At 38.6% G+C, this 14,270-nt stretch overlaps 1 pseudogene; it reads left to right on the plus strand.

Annotated features, from left to right (window-relative positions):
* The window catches only part of LOC126062099 (etoposide-induced protein 2.4 homolog), a 268,050-nt pseudogene that overhangs the window by 236,955 nt on the left and 16,825 nt on the right, over positions 1-14,270 (plus strand).

Below are 14,270 nucleotides of genomic sequence, written 5' to 3' on the forward strand. Positions count from 1 at the left end.
ATATCAGAACAGAAATGAATCATAAGTGCAAAACATGTAGCATATTGGAATTCTGTACTCCATCAGTTCCTAGGTTTCCTCATTAAATTTCAGTTCCTTATTTTCAAAATTGTAAATAAAATATGCAAAATGTCAGTTAGCGTTTGGTGGAACACCTCAGAACCAAACCAAAACAAATCCATTGTCACCCAATCGATTCTGACTCATGGCAACCCTATGGACAGGGTAGAACTGCTCCATGTGGTTTCCTAGGCTCAAAATCTTTATAGAAGCTGACAGCGATGTTTTTCTCTCCCTGAGCACCTGGTAGGTTGGAAACACAGATATTTTGTTAGTAGCTGAAGTTTTCAGTTCCATTAGAACCCATAGCCTTGGAATACAGATGCTTTTTAAGAAAGTAATTATGCAAAATCCACTTAAGTTGTAGAAACCCTGAATCAAGTGAGGGACCTTCAGATCTTTAGTCTACTGCTCTCCCAACTGAGCTCTTTCTGTAGCCTGAAAATGGCCATTTCAGTCTCTCTTCAAAATATTATCATGGCTGATGTGATCTCAAATATTTTGTCTTATTCTATATTATACACTTGCTCAGAGACAAAATTATAAGGGCTCCGTTGCCGCCTATGTCTGAAAATGGAATTCAGTATTCGGAGACCGTGGATGGGTAGGTAGTGGACAGAGACGGTGACAAAGGGGAGGAATAGGTAAAACAGGGTGATACTTTTCTGCTTAGTAACCTCTGGCTCTTTCACGCTCCAAAACGTGCTCAGAAAACTAAGGGAATTTCAAATGAAATGATTGAGCCTGTTCTTTTTCTCTTCTTTCAGTCCTTCTTTTTCTGTCTTGCTCTTCAATGACACTTGCAAAAGGGTGAAGAGGATTAGTGAGCAGGTTAATGTGGTGGTGGGCTTCTTGCTTCCCTTTGAGGGAATTCTGAGCAAGCAATTTTGTTTTTTTCGATTTCCTTCCTTTTTCTGTGTTTTCCATGTGCTGACACAGGTGCCATGGGTGGTGAGGAGACGCATGGAGTGAAAACAGGGAAACATTTCAAGGCAATCCATTGGATAGTGTGCTTAATAGCTATGAGTACCCAAAATGTATATTAAAAAAGAAGAAAACTACAGAACTGTAGGGAATTGTAAAAAGCAGGTGAGTGTGCATGGTTTCAAACCCTCTCAAGGAAAGGACAGTCTCCTACTGAGCCACACCTATCTCATGGAAGAAACCTCATGAAGATCCTCCTTGAAATATTATCCATATTTCTAGAGGGTTTTGGTACATCTAATAGTTGACCAGACAAAAAATCCACTCTTTCAAATCTCACTATTTCTAAACCTCTTAACTACAACAGGAAATAAGTAAAGAGATTGAAGACCAAAAACACATTCTGCTCCTAGGACATTACACCCCATTTTCCCACTCCAAGTTTCCTGCCCTAGTAAACTGCCTTGCCCATTTTTTCCTCAACTACCAGGAAAGATGTATGATGGAATTTTCTCTTGTGTTTTCAACTTGTCTCTATATCCACTTCTTCTTTTTTTCACTTATTGCAAAGTTTTTCAAGCTCCCTTCTCCTTAAGAAGAGGGGATTAACCACAGTCTAGGAGAAGATATTTCAATACTTACATCTGACAAAGGACCCTTATGTAGAATAGATGAAGAACTGTTATGAAAAACTAAGAAAAAAGACTGAAACTCAATGAGAAAGAGCGAAGACTAAACATATACTTCACTAAAGAATATACTTAAAGCAAATTAACAAACACAATGAAATGATACTACCTTTCACCAAAACTGCTTTAGTTAAAATAACTTGAGGATATCTAGCATCTCTGATGATACAGAACTGAAACTTTCATACATTACTGATGAGATTGTTAACTGGTACATCCGAACTGGACACTATTTGGAAATATTCCCTCAAACAAAATATGCATACACTCTACAACCCAGAAAGTCCACAGCAGCAATTAGACCTGAAGAAAATGCATGGTTATTGCCCTTGAAAGACATATAAAAGAATGTTCATAGCAGCATTAGCCATTTCAAATGTATACTAGCAGTAAAATGAATGAAAAAAGTGCGATGTCCAGTATTCATACAATGGAATATGAAAGAGCAATAAGAAAGAAATATTGCTTCTAGAAACAGTATGGATGCAACTAATAAAAAACATATTGAGTGAAAGAATCCATACTCAAATGAGTGCATACTGTATGATTTCATTTCTTATATTTCAAAGCACAGGAAAAACTAATCTATGCTAGTAGAGGTCAGAAGATTGGAATTGATTGGGACAAAGTATAAGGGAGCTCCTGGGAGTTGCAAATTTCTTTATCTTGGTCTGGATGTTGGTTCACATGGTATGTATGTATACGTGTATATATATGTATATTTAATAAATCTGAATAATTAAGTTTTATGTATTTCACACTATGAATCTAGCCTCAATTTAAACAGAGAAAAGAAGGAAGAAGGATTTCCTTGAGTATCTTCTCACTTCCAAAAAAAGCCAAGCCCACTGCCATCAAGTGAATTCCAACTTCTAGTAACCCTCTGGGACAGAGAAGAACTGCTTCATAGGGTTTCCAAGGAGCAGCTGGTAGATTTTTTTTTTTTTTATTACCTTTTATTGAGCTTCAAGTGAACGTTTACAAATCAAGTCAGTCTGTCACATATAAGTTTATATACATCTTACTCCGTACTCCCACTTGCTCTCCCCCTAACAAGTCAGCCCTTCCAGTCTCTCCTTTCGTGACAATTTTGCCAGCTTCCAACTCTCTCTATCCTCCCATCCCCCCTCCAGACAGGAGATGCCAACACAGTCTCAAGTGTCCACCTGATATAATTAGCTCACTCTTCATCAGCATCTCTCTCCTACCCACTGTCCAGTCCCTTTCATGTCTGATGAGTTGTCTTCGGGGATGGTTCCTGTCCTGTGCCAACAGAAGGTTTGGGGACCATGACCGCCGGGATTCCTCTAGTCTCAGTCAGACCATTAAGTATGGTCTTTTTATGAGAATTTGGGGTCTGCGTCCCACTGATCTGCTCCCTCAGGGGTTCTCTATTGTGCTCCCTGTCAGGGCAGTCATCTATTGTGGCCGGGCACCAACTAGTTCTTCTGGTCTCAGGATGATGTAGGTCTCTGGTTCATGTGGCCCTTTCTGTTTCTTGGGCTCCTAGTTGTCGTGTGACCTTGGTGTTCTTCATTTTCCTTTGCTCCAGGTGGGTTGAGACCAATTGCTGCATCTTAGATGGCCGCTTGTTAGCATTTAAGACCCCAGATGCCTCATTTCAAAGTGGGATGCAGAATGTTTTCATAATAGAATTATTTTGCCAATTGACTTAGAAGTCCCCTTAAACCATGGTCCCCAAACCCCCGCCCTTGCTCCGCTGACCTTTGAAGCATTCATTTTATCCCGGAAACTTCTTTGCTTTTGGTCCAGTCCAATTGAGCTGACCTTCCATGTATTGAGTGTTGTCTTTCCCTTCACCTAAGGCAGTTCTTATCTACTAATTAATCAGTAAAAAACCCTCTCCCTCCCTCCCTCCCTCACTCCCCCCCTCGTAACCACAAAAGTATGTGTTCTTCTCAGTTTATACTATTTCTCAAGATCTTATAACAGTGGTCTTATACAATATTTGTCCTTTTGCCTCTGACTGATTTTGCTCAGCATAATGCCTTCCAGGTTCCTCCATGTTATGAAATGTTTCACAGATTCGTCACTGTTCTTTATCGATGCGTAGTATTCCATTGTGTGAACATACCACAATTTATTTACCCTTTCATCCACTGATGGACACCTTGGTTGCTTCCAACTTTTTGCTATTGTAAACAGAGCTGCAATAAACATGGGTGTGCATATATCTGTTTGTGTGAAGGCTCTTGTTTCTCTAGGGTATATTCCGAGGAGTGGGATTTCTGGGTTGTATGGTAGTTTTATTTCTAACTGTTCAGGGTAACGCCAGATAGATTTCCAAAGTGGTTGTACCATTTGACATTCCCACCAGCAGTGTATAAGAGTTCCAATCTCTCCGCAGCCTCTCCAATATTTATTATTTTGTGTTTTTGGATTAATGTCAGCCTTGTTGGAGTGAGATGGAATCTCATCGTAGTTTTAATTTGCATTTCTCTAATGGCTAATGATCGAGAGCATTTTCTCATATATCTGTTGGCTGTCTGAATATCTTCTTTAGTGAAGTGTGTGTTCATATCCTTTGCCCACTTCTTGATTGGGTTGTTTGTCTTTTTGTGGTTGAGTTTTGACAGAATCATGTAGATTTTAGAGATCAGGCGCTGGTTGGAGATGTCATAGCTGAAAATTCTTTCCCAGTCTGTAGGTGGTCTTTTTACTCTTTTGGTAAAGTCTTTAGATGAGCATAGGTATTTGATTTTTAGGAGCTCCCAGTTATCTGGTTTCTCTTCATCATTTTTGGTAATGTTTTGTATTCTGTTTATGCCTTGTATTAGGGCTTCTAGGGTTGTCCCTATTTTTTCTTGATCTTTACCGTTTTAGTCTTTATGTTTAGGTCTTTGATCCACTTGGAGTTAGTTTTTGTGCTTGGTGTGAGGTATGGGTCCTGTCTCATTTTTTTGCAAATGGATATCCAGTTATGCCAGCACCATTTGGTAAAAAGACTATCTTTTCCCCAATTAACTGACACTGGGCCTTTGTCAAATATCAGGTGCTCATATGTGGATGGATTTATATCTGGGTTCTCAATTCTGTTCCACTGGTCTATGTGCCTGTTGTTGTACCAATACCAGGCTGTTTTGACTACTGTGGCTGTATAATAGGTTCTGAAATCAGGTAGAGTGAGGCCTCCCACTTTCTTCTTCTTTTTCAGTAATGCTTTGCTTATCTGAGGCTTCTTTCCCTTCCATATGAAGTTGGTGATTTGTTTCTCTATCACCTTAAAAAATGTCATTGGAATTTGGATCGGAAGTGCACTGTATGTATAGATGGCTTTTGGTAGAATAGACATTTTTACTATGTTAAGCCTTCCTATCCATGAGCAAGGTATGTTTTTCCACTTAAGTATGTCCTTTTTAATTTCTTGTAGTAGAGCTTTGTAGTTTTCTTTGTATAGGTCTTTTAGATCCTTGGTAAGATTTATTCCTAAGTATTTTATCTTCTTGGGGGCTACTGTGAATGGTATTGATTTGGTTATTTCCTCTTCAGTGTTCTTTTTGTTGATGTAGAGGAATCCAAGTGTTTTTTGTATGTTTATCTTATAACCTGAGACTCTGCCAAACTCTTCTATTAGTTTCAGTAGTTTTCTGGAGGATTCCTTAGGGTTTTCTGTGTATAAGATCATGTCATCTGCAAATAGTGATAATTTTACTTCCTCCTTGCCGATCCGGATGCGTTTTATTTCTTTGTCTAGCCTAATTGCCCTGGCTAGGACTTCTAGCAAGATGTTGAATAAGAGCGGTGATAAAGGGCATCCTTGTCTGGTTCCCGTTCTCAAGGGAAATGCTTTCAGGTTCTCTCCATTTGCAGTGATGTTGGCTGTTGGCTTTGCATAGATGCCCTTTATTATGTTGAGGAATTTTCCTTCAATTCCTATTTTGGTGAGAGTTTTTATCATAAAAGGTGTTGGACTTTGTCAAATGCCTTTTCTGCATCAATTGATAAGATCATGTGTTTTTTGTCTTTTGTTTTATTTATATGGTGGATTACATTAATGGTTTTTCTGATATTAAACCAGCCTTGCATACCTGGTATAAATCCCACTTGATTGTGGTGAATTATTTTTTTGATATGTTGTTGCATTCTATTGGCTAGAATTTTGTTGAGGATTTTTGCATCTATGTTCATGAGGGATATAGGTCTGTAATTTTCTTTTTTTGTAATGTCTTTACCTGGTTTTGGTATCAGGGAGATGGTGGCTTCATAGATTGAGTTGGGTAGGATTCCGTCATTTTCTATGCTTTGAAATACCTTTACTAGTAGTGGTGTTAACTCTTCTCTGAAAGTTTGGTAGAACTCTGCAGTGAAGCCGTTCGGGCCAGGGCTTTTTTTTGTTGGGAGTTTTTTGATTACCGTTTCAATCTCTTTTTTTGTTATGGGTCTATTTAGTTGTTCTACTTCTGAATGTGTTAGTTTAGGTAGGTAGTGTTTTTCCAGAAATTCATCCATTTCTTCTAGGTTTGCAAATTTGTTAGAGTACAATTTTTCGTAATAATCCGATATGATTCTTTTAATTTCAGTTGGGTCTGTTGTGATGTGGCCCTTCTCGTTTCTTATTCGGGTTATTTGTTTCCTTTCCTGTATTTCTTCAGTCAGTCTAGCCAATGGTTTATCAATTTTGTTAATTTTTTCAAGGAATCAGCTTTTGGCTTTGTTAATTCTTTCAATTGTTTTTCTGTTCTCTAATTCATTTAGTTCAGCTCTAATTTTTATTATTTGTTTTCTTCTGGTGCCTGATGGATTCTTTTGTTGCTCACTTTCTATTTGTTCAAGTTGTAGGGACAGTCCTCTGATTTTGGTTCTTTCTTCTTTTTGTATTTGTGCATTTATCGATATAAATTGGCCTCTGAGCACTGCTTTTGCTGTGTCCCAGAGGTTTTGATAGGAAGTATTTTCATTCTTGTTGCATTCTATGAATTTCCTTATTCCCTCCTTGATGTCTTCTATAACCCAGTCTTTTTTCAGGAGGGTATTGTTCAGTTTCCAAGTATTTGATTTCTTTTCCCTAGTTTTTCTGTTATTGATTTCTACTTTTATTGCCTTGTGGTCTGAGAAGATGCTTTGTAATATTTCGATGTTTTGGATTCTGCAAAGGTTTGTTTTATGACCTAATATGTGGTCTACTCTAGAGAATGTTCCATGTGCACTAGAAAAAAAAGTATACTTTGCAGCAGTTGGGTGGAGAGTTCTGTATAAGTCAATGAGGTCAAGTTGGTTGATTGTTGTAATTAGGTCTTCCGTGTCTCTATTGAGCATCTTTCTGGATGTCCTGTCGTTCTCCGAAAGTGGTGTGTTGAAGTCTCCTACTATAATTGTGGAGGTGTCTATCTCACTTTTCAGTTCTGTTAAAATTTGATTCATGTATCTTGCAGCCCTGTCATTGGGTGCATAAATATTTAATATGGTTATGTCTTCCTGATCAATTGTCCCTTTTATCATTATATAGTGTCCTTCTTTATCCTTTGTGGTGGATTTAAGTCTAAAGTCTATTTTGTCAGAAATTAATATCGCTACTCCTCTTCTTTTTTGCTTATTGTTTGCTTGATATATTTTTTTTCCACCCTTTGAGTTTTAGTTTGTTTGTGTCTCTAAGTCTAAGGTGTGTCTCTTGTAGGCAGCATATAGACGGATCGTGTTTCTTTATCCAGTCCGAGACTCTCTGTCTCTTTATTGGTGCATTTAGTCCATTTACCTTCAGCATAATTATAGATAAATAAGTGTTTAGTGTTGTCATTTTGATGCCTTTTTATGTGTGTTGTTGACAATTTCATTTTTCCACATACTTTTTTGTGCTGAGATGTTTTTCTTAGTAAATTGTGAGATCCTCATTTTTGTAGTGTTTGACTTTATGTTTGTTGAGTTGTTACGTTTTTCTTGGCTTTTATCTTGAGTTATGGAGTTGTTATACCTCTTTGTGGTTACCTTAATATTTACCCCTATTTTTCTAAATAAAAACCTAACTTGTGTTGTTCTATATCGCCTGGTATCACTCTCCATATGGCAGTTCTATGCCACCTGTATTTAGTCCCTCTTTTTGATTATTGTGATCTTTTACATATTGACTTCAGTGATTCCCTGTTATGAGCTTTTTTTTTTTTTTAATTAATCTTAATTTGTTTTTGTGATTTCCCTATTTGAGTTGATATCAGGATGTTCTGTTTTGTGACCTTCTGTTGTGCTGGTATCTGATATTATTGGTTTTCTGACCAAATAATATCCTTTAGTATTTCTTGTAGCTTTGGTTTGGTTTTTGCAAATTCTCTAAACTTGTGTTTATCTGTAAATATCTTAATTTCGCCTTTATATTTCAGAGAGAGTTTTGCTGGATATATGATCCTTGGCTGGCAGTTTTTCTCCTTCAGTGCTCTGTATATGTCATCCCATTCCCTTCTTGCCTGCATGGTTTCTGCTGAGTAGTCTGAACTTATTCTTATTGATTCTCCCTTGAAGGTGACCTTTCTTTTCTCCCTGGCTGCTTTTAAAATTTTCTCTTTATCTTTGGTTTTGGCAAGTTCGATGATAATATGTCTTGGTGTTTTTCTTTTTGGATCAGTCTTAAATGGAGTTCGATGAGCATCTTGGATAGATATCCTTTCGTCTTTCATGATGTCAGGGAAGTTTTCTGTCAGGAGATCTTCAACTATTTTCTCTATGTTTTCTGTCCTCCCTCCCTGTTCTGGGACTCCAATCACCCGCAAGTTATCCTTCTTGATAGAGTCCCACATGATTCTTAGGGTTTCTTCATTTTTTTAAATTCTTTTATCTGATTTTTTTCCAGCTATGTTGGTGTTAATTCCCTGGTCCTCCAGATTTCCCAGTCTGCATTCTAATTGCTCGAGTCTGCTCCTCTGACTTCCTATTGTGTTGTCTAATTCTGTAATTTTATTGTTAATCTTTTGGTTTTGTACATGCTGTCTCTCTATGGATTCTTGCAACTGATTAATTTTTCCACTATGTTCTTGAATAATCTTTTTGAGTTCTTCAACTGTTTTATCACTGTGTTCCTTGGCTTTTTCTGCACTTTGCCTTATTTCGTTTCTGATGTCTTGAAGCATTCTGGAAATTAGTTTTTTATATTCTGTATCTGATAATTCCAGGATTGTATCTTCATTTGGGAAAGATTTTGATTCTTTTGTTTGGGGGGTTGTAGAAGCTGTCATGGTCTGCTTCTTTATGTGGTTTGATATCGACTGCTGTCTCGGAGCCATCACTGGGAAACTTGTTTTTCCAGAAAATCCGCTGACTGGGACGCTGGCTCCACGCTCCGAAAACAGTTGCTGCATCCCCGTGTTTGTTCGTTTTCTGTCTCTAAATCTGTGTTTGTTGTTCAGGGTTCATAGATTGTTATGTATGTGATCAATTCACTTGTTTTTCCGAGTCTTTGTTGCAAGAGGGATCCGAGGTAGTGTCTACCTAGTCCGCCATCTTGGCCCCGCCTCCTAGCTGGTAGATTTGAACAACCAACCTTTTGGATAGCAGCTGACCTTTTAACCACCTCACCACTAGGGCTCCTCTCTAGTATATCTTACGTCCTCATTGTTGCTGCTGTCAGGTGCAGTGAAGATGATTCTGACTCATGGTCATCACATTAGCGCTGTTCAAATTGTGGTCTGCAGACTGGTGCCTGTCTAGGAACTGTTTTGTACCTTACTTTGAGCATTAGAAACTTATGTATCAATTTGACAGGCCAGTACATTTGAATTCAGTTTTTAAGTAAGGTAGAAACAAAATTGTATGTAAATCGGAACAGTTAGGTATGGTTCATATCTAATGTCATTTAGTCAAATGTTTGTTTTAGTATATAATTTAGTATTTTGGGTACTACCTTTCTATATGTGGAAACCCTGGTGGCCCAGCGGTAAAGTGCTATGTCTACTAACCAAAAGGTTAGCAGTTCCAATCCACTAGGCGCTCCTTCGAAACTGTATTATGGAAACCCCAGTAGCATAGTGGTTAAGAGCTATAGCTGCTAATCAAAAAAGGTCAGCAGTTCGAATCCACCAGACACTCCGTGGAAACTGTATGGAGCAGTTATACTCTGTCTATGGGGTAGCTATGAGTCCAAATCTACTCATCAGCAATGGGTTTGGTTTTTTGGTATTTTTTTTTATGTGTAAAAAACATTAAACACTTCCAGATACACTAAATCGTCTTTAATGTAATAATAATATATTTTGATGCAAATCACAAAGTTGCACCCGTTTGTTGTTTCAATTCGTTGTATATAACTCAAATTTTTAATATAATAGGCTTTATAAAGGATGATTCATTACTAAAAGTTGTATGTAAGTTGGACTTTTGTAACCTGGACTTGTTTGTAATTAGAAAATTGTCCCCCAACCATGTCTAGACCTCACCTCTGTTCATTTTGAGTGGGACCATGTTGAACTAGGTCACACCACCTATATCCGTTCCCCAGCTGCTCTTCATAATAGCTAAGGGAACTTTGACAAATTGCTTTAGCTCACTGGGACTCAATTTCCAATACGTGAAATGTAAATAATAATAAGCCTATCTAACAGAGTTGATGCGAGGACTTAATGAGTAAATATACATAAAATACTTTAGAAAGGTATCTGGCACATAAAAAAGCAATCATTAAAGTTCATCATCATCGTTGTTGTTGATGTTACTTGCTGAGGAGTCGATTCCAACTCATCGGGACTCCATGCATTACACAGTAGAAGTGCTCCATAGGATTTTCTTGGCTATAACCTTTGTGAAAGCAGATCACTCAGCCCATCTTCTAAGGTACCACTGGGTGGGTTGGAACCTCCAACTTTAGGCTAGCAGTTCAGTGCAAACCAAATGTGCCACCTAGGAACCACACTTCTATCATTGTTCTCATTATTCTTATTTTTGAACAATTGTTTTGTGTCAAGTACTCAATTCTTTCAACAACACTAAGTATTATCTAAAATCTACAGAAAAAAGTTCCAAGCGTTAAAACAAAATGAGTGATTTATACTAGCAAGTAAATAAAATATGTTCTTTTTCCTAAATGAAGAGATGACATATGGGACATTCACACTTCAGTTGTAAAATTACAAACCTAGAGTATCTTCCACTCATCTAATTGTTTTACAGTAGTCCATGACCTTAGTATCCCTACCAACTTCTTTATTTTCCCACTTTCTTTTTACAGCCACTGCATCCAACTCCCCAAAGGTTTACACCTGTGACCTTCTCCGGTGAAATGTCCTTGGTTTGGAGACACCTAGTAGATTATGCCACCACTCCATTCCCAGCAGCAACCAGTGACTGACTGGAGGAGGTGGTAAGTGCAAAAGCTCAAACCCCTTGACTCAAGGACAACTCGGCTCTGCGATTTATGTCCCAGTGCCCCTTTCACATAAAACAAACAAACAAAAACCCAAACCCATTGCCAATGAGTTGACTCCAAGTCATAATGACATGGGTCAGGCCAAATCCAGACTTTACCTAAGAACATATTATTGCTTGGCTACTTTCCTTTCCCATCCTTAAAGAAGACTCCCTCAATAAATCACATACCCCTCAATCCCTGTCTCACACTCCTAATATTTCTCAAACAGGCAGCAGGCTGATAAAACTACTCAGCTGTAAACACATGCTACCTTTATGAAAATGGGAGGATGACTGTGAAAGGATGACTCCAATGGCAGAACCATAAAACCACAGAACCTTAGTTCCAGGCCTTGAAAGCTAATGTTTTTTGCCTGGCTAGATTTAGACATTTCTTGAGACCAATGGCTCCTTTCTTTTCTTTCAATTTCATCCATTTTTAATTGGAATGTCTTTCTTGAGACCAATGGCTCCTTTCTTTTCTTTCAATTTCATCCATTTTTAATTGGAATGTCTATAACTATTACCTTATACCTGTCCCATCACTGTATTCTTGGGAGCAGATAACTTATTTCTTAAATTTCACAGATTCACTGATAGAGGGGAATTTTATCTCAGGATGGATTATACTCAGAGCCTCAGCCTTACCTAATTTAGAGAATTTAAGTGAAAAGATTTGGGACTTTTGAGCTGAAGAGATTTAGATGAGATTTTGGACTTTGAGTTGATACTGTAATGGACTGAGATTTGGGGGGATGTTGGGATGAAATGAATGTTTTTGCATGAGGGACAGGTGTGAATATTTGGAGACCAGAGGGCAGACTGGTAGGTGTAATAATGCCCCAGCAAAGATTTCCATGTTGAGATATCCAAAAACTGTGAATATGTTACCTTACAGGGCAAAAAGGACTTTGCAGATTCGATTAAGTTGAGGATGTTGCCATGGAAAAATTAATCTCGATTTCCTGGGTGGACCCAATATAATCACAGGTCCCTTAGAAGAAGATGACTTGAGGGCTAGAGTCAGAAAAGGAAATGAGACCACAGATGCAGAGGTCAGAGTGATGTAGCCTTGAGCCAAAGAATGTTGGTGGCCTCTAGAAGCCATAAAAGTCGAGAAATGAATTCTCCACCAGAGTCTTCAGAAGGAATACATCGGTGCCATTACCTTCAGTTTATACCCAAAGGACCAGGAACAGATTACCCAATAAACATGGTAAGCATGTGCTTAGGACATCAACAAAACAGGCACCAGTTTCCAAAGCAAAGACCCATAGACGCCAAGCAGACAGGACACAAGGAAATACAAGCACCGTGGTGGAAGTTAACAGCTAGGGCACTAAATGAAATTGTTGCCATTTTATAAATTTTGTAAACAATAACAAGTATATTTTCCTTTTCATTTCAGACAGATTGGGTATAGCCGCATACTTAGTTCTCTCTTGTACATCACATAGGAACAGGCCAACAGCACTATAATCATGTGACTGACGATGCTCCAAGGCCAGGGAAATGGTTCAGGGAGCAAAGCAAGATATACCTCAGGCCCTGGGTAATCAACTGTTAATGAAGCCGGCGGGGGCAGAGGGAGGAGGGATAAGATAAGAGGAAGTTCTTTCAAAAGGAGGAGCTTTTAGATCCGGGATAAATTAGACAAAATCACTTGTCTTGCTCCAAGGGCGTTGTTTTATCTCAGATTCAAGTGTTGTGTGTAGCCTGTGTGCTTTGGCTGTGTCCCCACCGAGATTGCCGCAGGGGGTTAGGGCTGCGTCCTGCGCTTGCCTTCTTTGCCTGAAGCTTCCGCGTCCCAAACACCACATCCAGCCCTGCTGCAGACATGCCGCAGGGTCAGGGGTGGGGGACTTTGCTTGCCTTCTTTCGCTGAAGCAGCAGTGTCCCCGAAAACTAGCATCAGCCCCGCTGCAGTAGCGCCAAGGAATTGGGACTGAGGTGCTGCAGCAGGCTTTGCATCTCCTTGCTGCTTATGCACGGTCTCTCCCTCCCCCTCACTCAGTCCAATTTCTTAACTTTGCCTTTCATGCTCAGGGTTCCTAGCTTGTCATATATGTAATGGATTCACTTGTTTTTTTGGCCTTTGTTGTAAGAAGGACACTGGAAGCATTTGAGTATTCCACCATTGTGGCCCTGCATCCCTTCTCATTTTCTTTGATTTAGAATATGGGGAATATTCTTTTTGTAGAAAATTAGTTATATAGTAAAAATTTTAGTACCCCACATCCACTAAAACTTTTTTATAATCTAGTTCATCTCATTCTGCTAAAATGGCATGTGTCACTTTTGTGTTCAGTCTCTAATATTACAGTCACATTTAAAAAGGAATTACATCATGGACAGCTAAGACACACACGTATGTTTACATGTAACTCACATGTCCTGTTGGAATGCCTGAGTAAGCAGAGGAGGGTGCACCACAGAGTCTTAGTGTTTAAAAAAAAAAAAAAAAAAAATTTAGGCCCCTCATATGCCTTAATCTGGTCCTGCACAGAACCCATTTCAGACTTCTGACCTCCAGAAATGTAAGATAATAAATTTGTGGGTTTTTTAAGCCATTAAATTTGTGGTAACTTGGTACAGTAACAATAGGTAACTAATCCAGAGTTTGGTATTAGGTTGTACTGTAGTCAGTGTATTGAAAAGATGTCTTATTACCAAGGGAGAAGGATAAAGTTCTTGATGAATTCCTTGGCAGAGTGTTAAAAAATCACATTTTGTGCAGGTCCGTTTATAATTGCATCACATGAAATTGATTGAGAGTTAGTTCTGGAATCTGTGCTTCATACTCAAAAACTTGATGAGTGGAATAATGTCGCCTACTACCAGGTTTCTTTTTCAATGCGTGTATGTAGAAGAGACAGAAAACCTGTGCACCCTCCTAAGGCTTGAACTCAGGACCTTCAGTTTATGAGACTGATTGGCTGCCACTGCACCGAGGCAGTTACACCAGCAACTTTTAGCAAAGCTCTCAATTCGAACAATTTCAAGCTTCAGTGAACTTTCTGAAGCATTAGGTTTTTATACGCTATACATTTTCACGCCCCAAAAGGAACTGAATCTACGTCATACATAAGTTTGCTGTTCTGAGTTTGTCACAATAACCTTGAACAAAATCATTTCAGGATTTACTCTTAAGTAAATAAATATACAACAGAGTGAAGTTTTCCACTCCACTTTAAACATCACTTCCTGCTGGGTTGCATCCAGCAAGTTACTTATCATCTCTGTGCCTCATGT

The sequence above is a fragment of the Elephas maximus genome, chromosome 1 (genome assembly GCF_024166365.1).
Source record: "Elephas maximus indicus isolate mEleMax1 chromosome 1, mEleMax1 primary haplotype, whole genome shotgun sequence".
NCBI classification, from domain to species: Eukaryota; Metazoa; Chordata; class Mammalia; order Proboscidea; family Elephantidae; genus Elephas; species Elephas maximus.